Genomic DNA, 20,070 nt, shown 5'->3' with positions numbered 1-20,070 from the left:
CAACTGCGTTTATTTTCAGCAAACTTAACATGTGCAAATATAGGTATGAACATAACAAGATTCAACAACTGAGACATAAACTGAACAAGTTCCACAGACATGTGACTAACAGAAATGAAATAATGTGTCCCTGAACAAAGGGGGGGGGGGTCAAAAATCAAAAGCAGTAGTCAGTATCTGGTGTGGCCACCAGCTGCATTAAGTACTGCAGTGCATCTGCTCCTCATGGACTGCATCAGATTTGCCAGTTATTGCTGTGAGATGTTACCCCACTCTTCCACCAAGGCACCTGCAAGTTCCCGGTCATTTCTGGGGGAATGGCCCTAGCCCTCACCCTCCGATCCAACAGATCTCAGACATGCTCAATGGGATTGAGATCCGGGCTCTTCGCTGGCCATGGCAGAACACTGACATTCCTGTCTTTCAGGAAATCACGCACAGAACGAGCAGTATGGCTGGTGGCATTGTCATGCTGGAGGGTCATGTCAGGATGTGCCTACATTAATGGTACCACAAGAGGGAGGATGTCTTCCCTGTTTCACACAGCGTTGAGACTGCCTGCAATGACAACAAGCTCAGTCCGATGATGCTGTGACACACCGCGCCAGACCATGACGGACCCTACACCTCCAAATCGATCCCGCTCCAGAGTACAGGCCTCGGTGTAACGCTCATTCCTTCGACGATAATCGCGAATCCGACCATTACCCCTGGTGAGACAAAACCGTGACTCGTTAGTGAAGAGCCCTTTTTGTCAGTCCTGTCTGGTCCAGCGACGGTGGGTTTGTGCCCATAGGCAACGTTGTTGCCGGTGATGTCTGGTGAGGACCTGCCTTACAACAGGCCTACAAGCCCTCAGTCCAGCCTCTCTCAGCCTATTGCAGACAGTCTGAGCACTGATGGAGGGATTGTGCGTTCCTGGTGTAACTCAGGCAGCTGTTGTTGCCATCCTGTACCTGTCCCGCAGGTGTGATGTTCGGATGTACCGATCCTGTGCAGGTGTTATCACACGTGGTCTGCCACTGCGAGGACGATCAGCTGTCCGTCCTGTCTCCCTGTAGCGCTGTCTTAGGCGTCTCACTGTACGGACATTGCAATTTATTGCCCTGGCTACATCTGCAGTCCTCATGCCTCCTTGCAGCATGCCTAAGGCACGTTCACGCAGATGAGCAGGGACCTTGGGCATCTTTCTTTTGGTGTTTTCAGAGTCAGTAGAAAGGCCCCTTTAGTGTCCCAAGTTTTCATAACTGTGACCTTAATTGCCTACCGTCTGTAAACTGTTAGTGTCTTAATGACCGTTCCACAGGTGCATGTTCATTAATTGTTTATGGTTCATTGAACAAGCATGGGAAATGCTGTTTAAACCCTTTACAATGAAGATCTGTGAAGTTATTTGGATTTTTATGAATTGTCTTTGAAAGACGGGGTCCTGAAAAAGGGACGTTTATTTTGATTGTATTTGAAAACAAAACAAAAATGGAATTTCGCTATCAACAACCCATTTTGGCTAGACTGCCCCCTTTGCTTTCAGTGATTCTTTTTTTTTTGCATTTGAATTTTGTTGATTGAAACACTAGTTCTTCGTTTGCACTTTTGACCCCACAGCTGTGAGCGGGCTTTAGTGGGAGGTGTGGATGATGCTTCTCCATTTGTCAGCCATTATTTGAGTGTCAGTTTGGCTACAACCAATACTGTTCAGCCTTTCTTTCCGACACAAAATAAGTCATAGCGGACACCTACGAAGAAGGACTGTGATGATGGCATCTCAGGTAAGCAGCACTGGGTGTTCTTCCATCCAACTTCTACATACAGTGGGGGAAAAAAGTATTTGATCCCCTGCTGATTTTGTACATTTGCCCACTTACAAAGAAATGATCAGTCTATAATTTTAAGTAGGTTTACTTGAACAGTGAGAGACAGAATAACAACAAAAAAGTCCTGAAAAACGCATTTCAAAAATGTTATAAAATGATTTGCATTTTAATGAGGGGAATAAGTATTTGACCCCTCTGCAAAACATGACTTAGTACTTGGTGGCAAAACCCTTGTTGGCAATCACAGAGGTCAGACGTTTCTTGTAGTTGGCCACCAGGTTTGCACACATCTCAGGAGGGATTTTGTCCCACTCCTCTTTGCAGATCTTCTCCAAGTCATTAAGGTTTTGAGGCTGACGTTTGGCAACTCGAACCTTCAACTCCCTCCACAGATTTTCTATGGGATTAAGGTCTGGAGACTGGCTAGGCCACTCCAGGACCTTAATGTGCTTCTTCTTGAGCCACTCCTTTGTTGCCTTTGCCGTGTGTTTTGGGTCATTGTCATGCTGGAATACCCATCCACGACCCATTTTCAATGCAATCTCAGCTCGTTACCTGTATAAAAGACACCTGGGAGCCAGAAATCTTTCTGATTGAGAGGGGGTCAAATACTTATTTCCCTCATTAAAATGCAAATCAATTTAACATTCTTGACATGCGTTTTTCTGGATATTTTTGTTGTTATTCTGTCTCTCACTGTTCAAATAAACCTACCATTAAAATTATAGACTGATCCTTTCTTTATCAGTGGGCAAACGTACAAAATCAGCAGGGGATCAAATACTCCCCCCCCCACTGTAGCTAATAGTTAGCTCCTACGATTCAGTGTCGGTTCAAAACATTCTACTATATTACATACATACCGTAGAATGATAAATCATGCAATTATTATTCTCAAGCTAACCAAAAGCATTTAGCTCCGAACGACTGTTCTCGCCATTTTCAGTTGAATTCATCTAACTTTCTTTCATGGCAACTCATAAGCAGGCCATGTCCTATTTGTTTCATAGTCGATATATAATCATATTTCATGACAGTATAATGGTTAGCTTTTATATTACTACTTTAAAACACACACTTGCACTCAATGTTGTCATATACACATTGTTTTTAATCATATAACAACTAATTGGGATATTGTTTCATTGCAGGGAAGAATGGCTCAGCAGATCAGGTTGAGGGATAGGTTAAGATCTATCATCACCAGATTACCCACTGATTTTTAATATCTCCTGTTTGTATGCACACAAGAGTTACAGTTTGTTCGAGCTGGGGTAAATAAATTATATTGATATTCCCGCGGAGATGGTAGATGGTCTGCAACAGTTTATTGAAGTTGTCAGCACCTCTCACACACACAATGTTTCCCCTTCACTATTTAATGAAGTTGTTATCCGTTCTTATAGTGGGAATGTAGGACGGCCAAAACTAGAAATTACTCGTGACACCCTTCAAAGTATGCTGGATACTGCTTTTCCTCTGGCTAACTTAGCTGACATGCATGGCATTTAAGGGTCGACCATTTACAGCTGGATGAAAGAACACACTGTGTCTGTCAGGGAATGCTATTCTGATATGTCAGATGAAGAGTTAGACCAGAAAGTCAGGGCCATTAAGGCATGTGGGCTTTAGAATGGTCAGATGAAGTCTCCGAGCAATGGGCCACCGTGTACAATGGCGAAGAGTTAGGGAGTCTTTGCAGCGTGTAGAAGGTGCAGGTATCATTGCCAGAATGATCCAGCTTTGTTGTATTGCTCGGCGAAGATACTCTCTTCCTGCTCCCCTGTCTCTCAACCACATTGATACAAATCATAAATTGATAAGGTACTAATATGTATAATGTCTCCATCAAATCTAAGAAGTTATTTAAGCTTTTTTATTCTTACTTATTTGTAGACACATTTTCAATTATGTATTGGAGTTGTTCTTCAACTGGTAATACATAAATAATGAAGCAGGTTAATAGGTTAAACATTTCACTTTTAATGCCAATGCTTTTTTCAAGATACAACATTGTCATCTTTGGCGGTATAGATGGATTTTCAAGGAAGGTAAATATATTATTTTGTATACATATTGCATATTTCCCATCACCTAATGAACAACCACAATACCAGTCTGGTGTTAAGCGTAGGCTACCTCTTGTATAGATGTTCTATCTCGACACTGCGGCCAATAACAAAGCAGCAACTGCTTTTGGATACTTTATGGATGGAGTTGGCAGAAATGGATGGCCTTCAAGGTAAATATTGATATAGTAGAATGAAAAAAAGAATTACTTGTATTATGCAGATTGTAACATCTTGTGAGGAGTTACTTTCTATATAAAAACCCTTGACATCTTCCTCATCAAACCTCCTAAGGTTGCTTTCTGTACTGTATTGACGTATCCTGAAAATGACATCTGCTGCTTTAGATTGAACGGTCATATCTCAGTTATTGTTTTCATATCTACAAAAATCGGCTGCTAATTTTCAGATTTACACCACATAAACACACAGCCATTTTCAATGGACTATCAAGCCCCTGTTGCTGCCAAGTCATGATTTCCCTGGGGGTTAGCCTTGCAATAACTAAGTGGTGAGACACATAGCCCTCTATATTTAAATGTTTCAGGTTCTGCGTCACATAATCAGTAACCACTCACAGGGGCACACACACATTTCTATAACCTCGGACCCACCCCAGTGTTCACTATTCATGGAGGAAGAACACAGGACCAGAGAGATTAGGTTTCTCCCCCCCATAAAACCTTTTCTTTCTCTCTGTTAGAGTGGAACGCTTATGGAGAGATGTTTGGAGTGCTGTGACACGTCAGTACTACAACTTGCTGCACAATTTGGTGGAAGAAGGCTACCTTGACCTGTCGAATTCTATCCACCTCTTCTGTGTGGGATATGTGTTCCTACCTCATCTGCGGGCAGATCTGCAGCATTTCAGAGTTGGAATAATCACCCTTTAAGTACAGCGGCGAACCTGACACCTCACCAGCTGTGGCATATCGGAATGCTCCAAACACCTGTGTCTGAGCCAGACTATGGTATGTGTCTGTGTGTGAATGGCTTGACAGATCTTCCTTTAAATTTATCGTCACTAATACAGATTTGTTTCTATTGAGCATTCCAGATTCAGCAGGTGGAGGACTTGCTTTATCAGGAGAATAATCTGGAAACACCAACAATGGGGTCATTGTTGCTGATATCCCATGCCCCGTCTACTGAGAATCTTGCTGTGCTGCAACGTCAAGAGAACCCTACCACTGACTCCTCATCTTTTGGTCAGGACATATACATGCTCTTCGATTAGTTATGAGTCTCCAGCCTTTTTAGGTGCAGTCCTCCCACACTATGTAGGATATTGTTTTAGCCCCAGTGCCACTCTTGATAATGGCAACAACAACAACAAAAAATGTGTTGAAAAAGAAAACACCACCTCTTAACTGGTATGATGTAAACAAACTGTTTCAGTTAAACTTATTGTAAACGGATGGTATTTATTTCCCCAAAGCAGCTTTGTTAAATAACACTTCTCTCTAAAAACAAACCCAACATTTGAACATATAAAACTGATAAATACCATGTAACAATCAACATTATGTAGTATAACAGTGTCAAAATAATCCCATGTGAATAATTGTAACATATTCACGGCATTCCATTGGGCATACAGCAAACAGGTTCCAAGTTCAGAGGTGAATCTTTAGTACGTTCTAATAATGCAGTGATCTATAAAACACTATCCAGTTACAGAAGGGTTCAAGAATCCATAGGTGTCATGTGGCTCCTGAGGTGACTTTTGCCCCCCATATCATTTATCGAGCTGTCACCTTTACAGTTAGTGTACATGGCATCTAGTGTCATGAAAATCAAAAGCAGGCAGTGACATAACAATGCTAAAGTGACACAGAGCTCAGTGAACGGTGGTTAGTACAATTCTGTAAACACTAATACAGTAGATCCACAAATACAGAACTTTGTGTCAAAATATAAAAATGAGCAACTGCAACTGAAAAATCCCTGAAATTTACATTTAAATTAAACCTTCCATCCCTCGCTGCATACAAATAACATAACCTTGGGTAATCAACAGGACGTCTACAGTATTATTGTACATCAGCACAAAATTCTCTCAGTGTAATCTTCATCATTTCTGAGCTCCAGAGGTTAAATTGGATACCACATTACAGAGTAATACATCCCAATTACCCTACAAATACATGGCTGTACAACACAAGTGTACCCTCCAGATGAGACAGTTGAAGTCGGAATTTTACATACACTTAGGTTGGAGTCATTAAAACTTGTTTTTCAACCACTCCACAAATTTCTTGTTAACAAACTATCGTTTTGGCAAGTCGGTTAGGACATCTACTTTGTGCGTGACACAAGTAATTTTTCCAAAATTGTTTACAAACAGATTATTTAACTTATAATTCACTGTATCACAATTCCAGTGGGTCAGAAGTTTACATACACTAAGTTGACAGTGCCTTTATTAAACAGCTTGGAAAATTCCAGAAAATGTCATGGCTTTAGAAGCTTCTGATAGGCTAATTGACATCATTTGAGTCAATTGGAAGTGTATCTGTGGATGTATTTCAAGGCCTACCTTCAAACTCAGTGCCTCTTTGCTTGACATCATGGGAAAATCTAAAGAAATCAGCCAAGACCTCAGAAAAAAAATTGTCGACCTCCACAAGTCTGGTTCATTCTTGGAAGCAATTTCCAAATGTCTGAAGGTACCACGTTCATCTGTACAAACAGTAGTACGCAAGTATAAACACCATGGGACCACACAGCCGTCATACCGCTCAGGCAGAAGAGATGCGTTCTGTCTCCTAGAGATTAACGTACTTTGGTGCTGACCTGTTTACCGGACGTGCTACCTGTCCCAGACCTGCTGTTTTCAACTCTCTAGAGACAGCAGGAGCGGTAGAGATACTCTCAAAGATCGGCTATGAAAAAGCCAACTGACACTTACTCTTGAGGTGCTGACTTGTTGCACCCTCGACAACTACTATGATTATTATTATTTGACCATGCTGGTCATTTATGAACATTTGAACATCTTGGCCATGTTCTGTTATAATCTCCACCCCGGCACAGCCAGAAGAGGACTGGCCACCCCTCATAGCCTGGTTCCTCTCTAGGTATTTTCCTAGGTTTGGCCTTTCTAGGGAGTTTTTCCTAGCCACCGTGCTTCTACACCTGCATTGCTTGCTGTTTGGGGTTTTAGGCTGGGTTTCTGTACAGCACTGAGATATCAGCTGATGTAAGAAGGCCTATATAAATACATTTGATTTGATGCGAAAAGTGCAAATCAATCCCAGAACAACAGCAAAGGACCTTGTGAAGATGCTGGAGGAAACAGGTTAAAAGTATCTATATCCACAGTAAAACGAGTCCTATATCGACATAACCTGAAAGGTCGCTGAGCAAGGAAGAAGCCACTGCTCCAAAACCACCATAAAAAAAGCCAGACTACGGTTTGCAACTGCACATGGGGACAAAGATCGTACTTTTTGGAGAAATGTCCTCTGGTCTGATGAAACAAAAATAGAACTGTTTGGCCATAATGACCATTGTTATGTTTGGAGGAAAAAGGGGGAGGCTTGCAAGCCGAAGAACACCATCCCAAACGTGAAGTATGGGGGTGGCAGCATCATGTTATGGGGGTGCTTTGAAGCCTCGTTTTTGCTTTCAGGACAATTATATTTGATTGAAAAGAAAAAAGTTTTGCTCTCGACAAAAAGACACAAATGTACCTCCATACACTTGGTCATCTGGGCTGCCCTCTCACATTTGACTCGTGAGCACAAAGTATTCAATGAATTATAAATTCCTTTTAACAATCAGTTTTCAAAACACAACAAATCTTTCAACATGTACTTGGCAAGACCCGACTACTGGTCAAGCTTGGTGTGTTGCTTGCTGTATCTACAGTCCAATGTATTAATGTGTGATCCCGAGGACCTCTCCTAGTGTATAAAAAAGGTGGTGTTTGCAGAATACTCACTGAGTATAAGGCTTTTATGTTCTTCTCTAACTTCAGGCTATAGTCGAGTCATCCAAAAGCAAGAGCGTTTCCTGGTCCATCTCCTCCGCAGCAAAACAGAGGGTAAAAGGGAAAGGGGGTACCTAATCAGTTGCACAAATGAATGCATTAAATATGTTTTTCCTCCTTGCTGGCTCTGGAATTCAAACTAGCAACCAAACAGTTACTGGCCCTTGACCTCTGCATTTAAGTACAGAAATAAAGAAATGTTAGAAACATAGCTAGCTAACTAGACGAACTTGGCTACATCAAATTTAAGGTAAACTCTAACGTTAGCTAGCTAACTGAATTTGCAACCATCCTTCTCAACTTCACAAGTCTGACTAAAGCTGCCCCTGTCAGAAATCATTGAAAACCAGTACAGTAACGCTAGCTAAGTCAAAAATCAACATGTAAGCATGAGATAAGCCTACCAAATAGGTTGGTTAAATTAACCCAAATTGAGAATAAGTCAAAGCTAGCTATGATAACTTAGCTAGCCAGCTAACGTTAGCTAACGAGTGAAACAGTGTCCGAGACAGTCCAGAAGAAGTGTCAGACTTAGCTAGCTACCGTTACAGACACTGACATAGTTAGCGAGGTCGACAAATAACATGCATTTTGTTATATTCCACGACAGCACTTCAGTAAACTAGAATACTCGCGAGCATGATCGCTAGCTTGCAAACATTACCACAGCTAGAGATATTAGCACAGGAAATGGCTAGCTAGCTAACGGTTGTGAGCTAACTAATGCACAAGCTAACATTAGCTAGCTACCTAATTATGATAGGACGACCTATTTAACCTGAATGACCATCAAATTCATAATTCACAGCATTTGTTACTTACTGTTTCCACGGTTTTCAGTCAGCCAAAGCAACCTTAGTCTGTCAAAATAATGTTAGCCGTTTTCCACTCATCCGTTTTCCACTCACATTATTCTGGTGTACTTCACAGGCTGGTGGGTGGAGAATTAACCCACTGGCTGGGTCAAATAGTCATAGCCCAACCTTAATAGCCCAGCACCAACAACCCAACCTTGCTGTACTTACAGAAAACAACCCAATGCCTTCAACACAGCAATTGGGTCATCCAAACAACCCAACATTTTTTTGAGTGGAATTTACATCTCAAAGCCATGCATGCAAGAAGCCTTGAACTGTCTGGTGAACACATATATCTCTGTTCTCTGTTTGATTGAAGGCCTACCTTAATTTTTGTAACTGATTGCTTCTAGAAAGAGAGAAGGAACAACATGATCAAGACGAGCTAGTTTTTATTTATTTAACTAGGCAAGTCAGTTAAGGCAAGTCAGTTAACCTGTTGGGGCTAGGGGGCAGTATTTGCACGGCCGGATAAAAAACGTACCCGATTTAATCTGGTTACTACTCCTGCCCAGTAACTAGAATATGCATATAATTATTGGCTTTGGATAGAAAACACCCTAAAGTTTCTAAAACTGTTTGAATGGTGTCTGTGAGTATAACAGAACTCATTTGGCAGGCCAAAACCTGAGAAGATTCCTTACAGGAAGTGGCCTGTCTGACCATTTCTTGCCCTCCTTGATAATCTCTAACAAAAACAGGGGATCTCTGGCATGACGTGACACTTCCTACGGCTCCCAATAGGCTCTCAGAACCCGGGGTAAAGCTGAATGACGTAATTCAAGGCCCAGGCTGAAACACACTAGCGGGTTTGGCAAGTGCTCTATCAGAGGGCCATTAGACTGAGGCTCGTGCATGAGGGGATAGCATGCTTTTACTTTCACTCTCTTTGTAATAAAAAACGATTTCCCGGTCGGAATATTATCGCTTTTTTACGAGAAAAATGGCATAAAAATTGATTTTAAACAGCGGTTGACATGCTTCGAAGTACGGTAATGGAATATTTAGAATTTTTTTGTCACGAAATGCGTCGTGCTCGTAACCCTTATTTACCCTTTCGGATAGTGTCTTGAACGCACGAACAAAACGCCGCTATTTGGATATAACAATGGATTATTTGGGACCAAACCAACATTTGTTATTGAAGTAGAAGTCCTGGGAGTGCATTCTGACGAAGACAGCAAAGGTAATAACATTTTTCTTATAGTAAATCTGACTTTGGTCAGGGCTAAACTTGCTGGGTGTCTAAATAGCTAGCCCTGTGATGCAGGGCTATCTACTTAGAATATTGCAAAATGTGCTTTCACCGAAAAGCTATTTTAAAATCGGACATATCGAGTGCATAGAGGAGGTCTGTATCTATAATTCTTAAAATAATTGTTGTTTTTTGTGAACGTTTATCGTGAGTAATTTAGTAAATTCACCGGAAGTGTTCGGTGGGAATGCTAGTCACATGCTAGTCACCTGCTAATGTAAAAAGCTGGTTTTTGATATAAATATGAACTTGATTGAACAGACATGCATGTATTGTATAACATAATGTCCTAAGATTGTCATCTGATGAAGATCATCAAAGGTTAGTGCTGCATTTAGCTGTGGTTTGGGTTTATGTGACATTATATGCTAGCTTGAAAAATGGGTGCCTGATTATTTCTGGCTGGGTACTCTGCTGACATAATCTAATGTTTTGCTTTCGTTGTAAAGCCTTTTTGAAATCGGACAGTGTGGTTAGATTAACGAGAGTCTTGTCTTTAAAATGCTGTAAAATAGTCATATGTTTGAGAAATTGAAGTAATAGCATTTCTAAGGTATTTGAATAACGCGCCACGGGATTCAACTGGCTGTTGAGTAGCCCAACGTTAGTAGCCCAACGTTAGCTAGCTAAGCGTAAGCCAGTCAATCAGTGGCACTGACAGATTTAAACTGGTATCAACAAAATGTGTTTCACTCTATCCCATAAAACATGACATTGCAAACTAGACATCATTTAGCTAATAAAATGTTAAAGTTTAATAACTTAGACACTCACCGGACAACTTTGGTAGATACTGTAGCTAGCTAGATAGCTTGCTTTCCATTTTCCAACATCATCAACGGTTACTGGTCTTGGAACTCATGTGCTCACCAGAAAGTAGGGATGCACGATATATCGGTGAACATATCGGAATGTCTAGTTTAACACCGATGTCAAAGTTACCGTGCACACCTATATAACACAGGTACATGACGTAATGACGCCACATAAAATTATGCGCTACACGATGCAACACAGCATTCATAACCTAGCCCACACAATGTCTGTTGTGTGGATCGAGAAGTCAACAAGTCGAACAGTCATTTAAAAGAGTAAGAAAATTTCAGCGAGACAACTCAAAGGTGAAATCCATTAAAGCCAAGACAATGGAAATCATTGCCCTTGACAATCAACCGTTCTCTGTCGTGGGTGATGTTGGCTTTCGCCGACTGATCGAGCACTGGTACACACAGTGTGCTATTTTTCAGATGTTGCCCTATCGGAGTTACACAGTAATAGCGTCTCTGCTATTAGCTTCACGACATACATACTATGGAACGCCGTTTGGGTCTTTGCATGTCAAAAAAGATACAGTAGCACTGTCAAAGCTGTACAAAAAAGTCTACAAACAAGCAAACCCCGGACACAAACAATGTGTTTACAATACCGCGTTGGTAATAAAGCATAATTTGTTCGACCGCAACTTCTGGGGTATATAGCTTTAGCTTGGTACCTAGCTAGCACCAATACAACCAGCCTGAAAACAATGACCAGTAGAAACTGCAGTCATTTTCATTATTCTTAGCAAGGATTTAGGAATCCTTGTGACTAAGTATTAGCTAGGTTGCCACTTGTTGTTCGCCTATGGAAATTGAATTTCACTTCATGAAAATAAATAGCTAGCCAGCTACTTAACCCTGTTGCCCAAAGCTAACGTTATAAGCAGCTGGCTAGTGAGGCTCGACCGGACGGGGTTATGTGTTGTGAAGCTGGCCACAATAAGGATTAGGCACAATAATGGAATTTGCAGTTTGCCTTCAAAATAAAAGTATTTAATTCACAGTGATGCAAATGAATACAAATAGTATAATTATGCCTTACTTTTATTTTGAAGGCTAACCGCAGAGTCCACTATTGTGGCTAATCCATATTGTGGCTAGTTTAACATAGATGGGTCCGGCCACCATTAATCAAATAAGAACTGTCTTATAAATTAGAGTTATTTTAGATGACACCTAGCTATATAGTTAGCTAGCTAACTATTGCTACTGAAACAGATTGTCGTTTTGCTATGTTTTTGGGGAAGAACATTGTTTGCATTCATGAGCTAGCTAGCTTTGTTTTTTGGCCAGCACTGTAGGTGTGCGAGACAACTTTACCAGCATCATAGCATGCTTATTGATGAATTGTTGTGACATATGAAATACAAGTGATAGTGTAATCAATGTGTAATCACTACGTAAACAATTAATGAACGTCAACGTGTTAAATTATTACGTGACGTGCAGTCATATTCAGGTCCTGATTGGTCAACAAGCTTATTTGACACAGAAAGACCCAAACGGCGTTCCATAGAAATCCTGGTTGAGAATGAAACGACTGAACAAATGAACAACGAAACAGCACAGCAAGTAAGTGAAAGAAATAGGTTTTGATTATGTTTTATTGGTAAGGGGGACATAAATGCCAACAAAATAACTTTTTGGTTGGTGTGTGTGTGTAACCTTTAACTAGGCAAGTCAGTTAAGAACAAATTCTTATTTACAATGATGGCCCGGACGACGCTGGGCTGCCCTATGGGACTCCCAAACACGGCCGGATGTGATACAGCCTAGATTCGAACCAGGGACTGTTGTTATGCCTCTTGCACTGAGATGCAGTGCCTTAGACCGCTGCATCCATGTGTTTGTGTTACCTACTTAACTGCACTAGAATGCTTAAAAAGCCGCTAAAATGTTTATTATCGGTTTCGTTTTTTGGCAAGGAAAATATCGGATATCGGTATCGGCCAAATATGTCATAGTGGTGCATCACTACCAGAAACGGCTTCTGGTAAACTGTTTGCCACGAGTGGCAATTAATGTTGCGGTCACAGGTTTGCCACAGATCAAATAGAATCTTGAGAGAATTGTCTGGCAGGAAAAAAAAGTAATAAAAAAGATACCTCCTACCTCTATGTCAACAAAACGAAGGAGCTGATCGTGGACTTCAGGAGACAACAGAGAGAGCACCCCCCAATCTGCAGTGGAGAAGGGTGGTGAAAATGTATGAACTTGTATTTATTCAGTGTTGCCCAATTGAGACCAAGGTCTCATTCCAAATGGTACCCTGAGTACAACAATTCTCACAACAGGAAGAACAATTTACATTACAATTAAAACAAAAATACAAATAACCACAAGACAACCTCCACACCACAATTTCAACAAATAAAACACTACCATCAATCGAAACAACTGCAATTAATGCATTCAACGCCAGAGTCCTAAACTGCCCTAGCGGCACCAGGGAATCAAGACGCAAGGAATTTTGTAGGTTATTCCAACAATGCGGGGCACTAAAATTAAAGGAGGATTCACCTAAATTGGTCGAGACCAGAGGGACCTCAAGAGTTAACCAATCCTGTGAACGGGTTTGGTAGTGCATTATTTTATACATTAGCAATGAAATTAGGCAAGTTGGAAGCTTATGTAGTAGAGTTTTTAAACCTGCATTTAGTCTTGCCTGCATTAAGTACAACTTTTAAACCAACCAGGGCTTTCTGTAAGTTAACAATGTCAGACTGCAGCTCTAACATAGCCTGGTCAACCGTTAGGGCAACGGCATACACAAGTGTCATCTGCATACAGATGAATATTACAAGTTTTAACAAATAGACCAATATCATTTATATAAATATTAAAGAAACTGGTCCCAGTACCGACCCCTGCGGTACACCTTTTGCAATATCCAGGAAACACCAGAGATCACACATTGAGTCCTGTCTGACAATTGTCAAACCACTTGCAAGAAGCCTGATCCAGGCCTATTTCAGTTAACCGTTGAATAAGAACGTGATGGTACAGTAAATGGTATTAAAGGCCTTGGAAAGGTCTATAAATAAGGCAGCACAATGATTTTTATGATCCAAGCAATTGAACACATCTAAAATAAGCGTAGCTGCTGAAGCTGTGCTATGTCCAGGTCTAAAACCGGATTGGTGCACATTAAAAATAGAGTGAGAAGTTAAAGTATTTAGCTGAAAGTTGTTCATGGATTCTAAAACTGGAAAGGCAAGATCATTTGGAAATTGGACGGTAGTTATCATAAGGATCTCCTGCTTTATGTAAGGGGAGGACATTGGCTGCTTTCCAGATCGTAGGGATAACACCAGAAACAATTGGTTCTGCAATAAGTGGGGCAGAGAGCTGCAGTAAGAAGGGATCAACCGAATCAGTCCCTATTTTTTTTTTACATCAACCCTTAGCAAAGTATTAGTACATCATAGACATCAAAGGGTTGAAATGAAAACAAAGTATGTGAGTCTGTTCATGCATCATTCTCTACAATCTGTTCTGAGGTGACTAAAGGACTAAAGGATTTTTCAATTTTCAGAGATGATCCTTCTAAACAGGTGACCAGCTGAAGCAAAATGGTTATTAAAAGCATCTCAAATCTCCATTTTGTCTAAAATGGGACCAGAGGCTGTCAAAACCTACCGGGGCAACCAGGGGATGGTTTAGTTTGAAAGATTTTACCACTTTTCAGAAATTGTCTGGATTACAACAACTCTGATATACAATTCAAGAAATATGTTGATTTAACTTTTTTAACCAGGGATAGGCATCTATTTCCCAAATGTCTGAAGGCCTGCCAATCAGACGTAGAATCAGTCTGTCTGGCCTTAGCCCAAGCTACATTTATTTCCTGTAATTTCTCAGACAATTCATGCGTACACCAAAGATTATATTAGTCTTTTACCCTTAGTTTAACAGGAAGATAAAACCAAAAAAAAGCTTCAAAATCCTCAGCGTGCACATCACAGACAACCTGAAATGGTCCATCCTCACAGTGTGATGAAGATGGCGCAACATCAGGAGGCTGAAGAAATTCGGCTTGCCCCTAAGACCCTCACAAACTTCTAAAGATGCACAATTGAGAGCATCCTGTCGGGCTGTATCACCGCCTGGCAAGAGCAACTGCAACGTCCACAACCGCAGGGCTCTCCAGAGGGTGGTGCGGTCAGCCCAACACATCACCGGGGCAGGGTTTCCATTAGCTGTTAATAGCCGGCTTTTGGCTTGATTTTTCTTTATAGAAAAGCCGATAAAAATGTCAGGGAGTAAGAAAAAAAATCCTATTGTCAAATAATGCTTTTTTTTTGGCATATTCATTGATAGAAATACCAGTTGATGTAAATGCATTAAACCGGTCTTATCGGTCTATGGTTTAATTTTCATAATTTAGTTGACTCGTGTGTGTGTGTGTGTATATATTCGTTATGCATCTTATTAATCACACAATCAAATGTTATTGGTCACAGATGTTATTGCGGGTGTAGTGAAATGCTTGTGTTCCTAGCTCCAACAGTGCAGTAGTATCTAAAAATTCACAACAATAAACACAAATCGAAAGTAAAAGAATGGAATTAAGAAATATATAAATATTAGGACGAGCAATGTTGGAGTGGCATTGACTAAAATACAGCATATTACAGTACCAGTCAAATTTGGGCACACCTACTCATTCAAGGGTTTTTCTTTATTTGGACTATTTTCTACATTGTAGAATAATAGTGAAGACATCAAAACTATGAAATAACACATATGGAATCACGTAGTAACCAGAAAAGTGTTAAACAAATCAAAATACATTTTAGATTCTTCAAAGTAGCCACCCTTTGCCTTGATGACAGCTTTGCACACTCTTAGCATTCTCTCAACCAGTTTCATGAGGTAGACACCTGAAATACATTTCAATTAACACGTGTGCCATGTTAAAAGTTAATTTGTGGAATTTCTTTCCTTCTTAATGCGTTTGAACCAATCAGTTGTGTTGTTTGGAGCGAGAAGTCGTCCTGCACTTCGCTCCGCAGGTAATATTACATTTCATTACATTACAACGGTTTGATTTGTTTGATATGAGCAATTTTTGTTAGCTAGCTACATAGCCGTCTTTGTATCAAAGATAATTGTGTAGTTTAGAGTAATTATCGAGGTTAGCTAGCCAGCTATTTTCGTCCTCCGCGACGCGTTCTCCTAACTCAGTCAACACTGCTAGCTAGCCTACTTCTAGCTAGCCAACTTCTACCGACTAGCAGCACTGTAGAAACTAATACATTACAATGGAACGATTTGATTAGTGTAGTGTTAGCTAAGCTACATAGCTGTCTTTGCATCTAAGATAATTGTGTAGTTTAGAGTAATTATCGAGGGTAGCTACCCAGCCGCGACGCCGTTCTCCAGACTTAGTCAACACACCTAGTCAACATCAATCCCACTGCTAGCTAGCCAACCCACTGCTAGCTAGCCAACCTTTACCGACTAGCAGCACTGTAGAAACTAATACATTACAACGGAACGATTTGACTAGTGTAGTGTTAGCTAGCTACATAGTTGTCTTTGTCATAGTTTGATAATTGTGTAGTTTAGAGTAATTATCGAGGTTAGCTAGCCAGCTATTTTCGTCCCCCGCGACGCCATCTTCCAAACCTAGCCAACTATTACCGACAAGCAGCATTGTAGAAACTAAATACATTACAAAGGAACGTCTTGATTAGTGTTATGTTAGCTAGCTACATAGTTGCCTTTGTATCATGATAATGGTGTACTACTGAAACTATCGAGGTTACCTAGCCAGCTACACTTTCAAACAAAGTCAACGCAGCCACTGCTAGCTAGCCTACTTCACTAGCCAGCAGTACTGTATCATTTTAGTCTTTTTAGTCAATAAGATTTTTGCAACGTAAGCTTAACTCTCTGAATATTCGAGACGTGTAGTCCACCTGTCATTCCAATCTCCTTTGCATTAGCGTAGCCTCTTCTGTAGCTTGTCAACTATGTGTCTGTCTATCCCTGTTCTCTCCCCTCTGCACAGGCCATACAAACGCTTCACACCGCATGGTCGCTGCCACTCTAACCTGGTGGTCCCAGGGCGCACGACCCACGTGGAGTTCCAGGTCTCCGGCAGCCTCTGAAACTGCCGGTCTGCGGCCAACAAGGCAGAGTTCATCTCAGCCTATGCTACCCTCCAGTCCCTCGACTTCTTGACGCTGACGGAAACATGGATTACCACAGATAAAACTGCTATTCCTACTGCTCTCTCCTCGTCTGCCCACGTGTTCTCGCATACCCCGAGAGCATCTGGCCAGCGGGGTGGTGGCACTGGAATCCTCATCTCTCCCAAGTGGACATTCTCTCTTTCTCCCCTGACCCATCTGTCTATCGCCTCCTTTGAATTCCATGCTGTCACAGTTACCAGCCCTTTCAAGCTTAACATCCTTATCATTTATCGCCCTCCAGGTTCCCTTGGAGAGTTCATCAATGAGCTTGACGCCTTGATAAGTTCCTTTCCTGAGGATGGCTCACCTCTCACAGTTCTGGATGACTTTAACCTCCCCACGTCTACCTTTGACTCATTCCTCTCTGCCTCCTTCTTTCCACTCCTCTCCTCTTTTGACCTCACCCTCTCACCTTCCCCCCTACTCACAAGGCAGGCAATACGCTTGACCTCATCTTTACTAGATGCTGTTCTTCCACTAATCTCATTGCAACTCCCCTCCAAGTCTCCGACCACTACCTTGTATCCTTTTCCCTCTCGCTCTCCTCCAACACTTCTCACTCTGCCCCTACTCGGATGGTATTGCGCCGTCGCAACCTTCGCTCTCTCTCTCCCGCTACTCTCTCCTCTTCCATCCTATCATCTCTTCCCTCTGCTCAAACCTTCTCCAACCTATCTGATTCTGCCTCCTCTCCTCCCTTTCTGCATCCTTTGACTCTCTATGTCCCCTATCCTCCAGGCCGGCTCGGTCCTCCCCTCCTGCTCCGTGGCTCGACGACTCATTGCGAGCTCACAGAACAGGGCTCCGGGCAGCCGAGCGGAAATGGAGGAAAACTCGCCTCCCTGCGGACCTGGCATCCTTTCACTCCCGCCTCTCTACATTTTCCTCTTCTGTTTCTGCTGCTAAAGCCACTTTCTACCACTCTAAATTCCAAGCATCTGCCTCTAACCCTAGGAAGCTCTTTGCCACCTTCTCCTCCCTCCTGAATCCTCCTCCCCCTCCCTCCTCCCTCTCTGCGGATGACTTTGTCATCCATTTTGAAAAAAAGGTCGACGACATCCGATCCTCGTTTGTTAAGTCAAACGACACCGCTGGTCCTGCTCACACTGCCCTACCCTGTGCTTTGACCTCTTTCTCCCCCCTCTCTCCAGATGAAATCTCGCGTCTTGTGACGGCCGGCCGCCCAACAACCTGCCCGCTTGACCCTATCCCCTTCTCTCTTCTCCAGACCATTTCCGGAGACCTTCTCCCTTACCTCACCTCGCTCATCAACTCATCCTTGACCGCTGGCTACGTCCCTTCCGTCTTCAAGAGAGCGAGAGTTGCACCCCTTCTGAAAAAACCTACACTCGATCCCTCCGATGTCAACAACTACAGACCAGTATCCCTTCTTTCTTTTCTCTCAAACTCTTGAACGTGCCGTCCTTGGACAGCTCTCTTGCTATCTCTCTCAGAATGACCTTCTTGATCCAAATCAGTCAGGTTTCAAGACTGGTCATTCAACTGAGACTGCTCTTCTCTGTGTCACGGAGGCTCTCCGCACTGCTAAAGCTAACTCTCTCTCTTCTGCTCTCATCCTTCTAGATCCATCTGCTGCCTTTGATACTGTGAACCACCAGATCCTCCTCTCCACCCTCTCCGAGTTGGGCATCTCCGGCGCGGCCCAGGCTTGGATTGCGTCCTACCTGACAGGTCGCTCCTACCAGGTGGTGTGGCGAGAATCTGTCTCCGCACCACGTGCTCTCACCACTGGTGTCCCCCAGGGCTCTGTTCTAGGCCCTCTCCTATTCTCGCTATACACCAAGTCACTTGGCTCTGTCATATCCTCACATGGTCTCTCCTATCAATGCTATGCAGACGACACTCAATTAATCTTCTCCTTTCCCCCTTCTGATAACCAGGTGGCGAATCGCATCTCTGCATGTCTGGCAGACATATCAGTGTGGATGACGGATCACCACCTCAAGCTGAACCTCGGCAAGACGGAGCTGCTCTTCCTCCCGGGGGAAGGACTGCCCGTTCCATGATCTCGCCATCACGGTTGACAACTCAATTGTGTCCTCCTCCCAGAGTGCTAAGAACCTTGGCGTGACCCTGGACAACACCCTGTCGTTCTCCACTAACATCAAGGCGGTGACCCGATCCTGTAGGTTCATGCTCTACAACATTCGCAGAGTATGACCCTGCCTCACACAGGAAGTGGTGCAGGTCCTAATCCAGGCACTTGTCATCTCCCGTCTGGACTACTGCAACTCGCTGTTGGCTGGGCTCCCTGCCTGTGCCATTAAACCCCTACAACTCATCCAGAACGCCGCAGCCCGTCTGGTGTTCAACCTTCCCAAGTTCTCTCACGTCATCCCGCTCCTCCGCTCTCTCCACTGGCTTCCAGTTGAAGCTCGCATCCGCTACAAGACCATGGTGCTTGCCTACGGAGCCGTGAGGGGAACGGCACCTCCGTACCTTCAGGCTCTGATCAGTCCCTACACCCAAACGAGGGCACTGCGTTCATCCACCTCTGGCCTGCTCGCCTCCCTACCTCTGAGGAAGCACAGTTCCCGCTCAGCCCAGTCAAAACGGTTCGCTGCTCTGGCACCCCTATGGTGGAACAAGCTCCCTCACGACGCCAGGACAGCGGAGTCAATCACCACCTTCCGGAGACACCTGAAACCCCACCTCTTTAAGGAATACCTGGGATAGGATAAAGTAATCCTTCTAACCCCCCCCTAAAAGATTTAGATGCACTATTGCAAAGTGGTTGTTCCACTGGATATCATAAGGTGAATGCACCAATTTGTAAGTCGCTCTGGATAAGAGCGTCTGCTAAATGACTTAAATGTAAATGTAATGTAATACAGAAGACAGCCCTATTTGGTAAAAGACAAAGTCCATATTATGGCAAAAACAGCTCAAATAAGCAAAGAGAAACAAGAGTCCATCATTACCTTACGACACTAAGGTCAGTCAATCCGGGAAATTTCAGGAACGTTGAAAGTTTCTTCAAGTGCAGTCGGAAAAATCATTAGGCGCAATGATGAAACTCGCTCTGATGAGGACCACCACAGG

The 20,070-nt window shown here is 42.7% G+C and overlaps 1 protein-coding gene across 2 annotated transcripts in view; it reads right to left on the bottom strand.

Moving 5' to 3' along the window:
• The window catches only part of LOC115159081 (calmodulin-regulated spectrin-associated protein 1-B), a 167,902-nt gene that overhangs the window by 101,820 nt on the left and 46,012 nt on the right, over positions 1 to 20,070 (bottom strand). The window lies entirely within an intron of this gene.

Source organism: Salmo trutta, chromosome 23, assembly GCF_901001165.1.
Source record: "Salmo trutta chromosome 23, fSalTru1.1, whole genome shotgun sequence".
In the NCBI taxonomy this organism is placed as follows: domain Eukaryota; kingdom Metazoa; phylum Chordata; class Actinopteri; order Salmoniformes; family Salmonidae; genus Salmo; species Salmo trutta.
The sequence above is the reverse complement of the archived record's forward strand: the minus strand, read 5'-3'. Positions and strand labels throughout refer to the sequence as shown.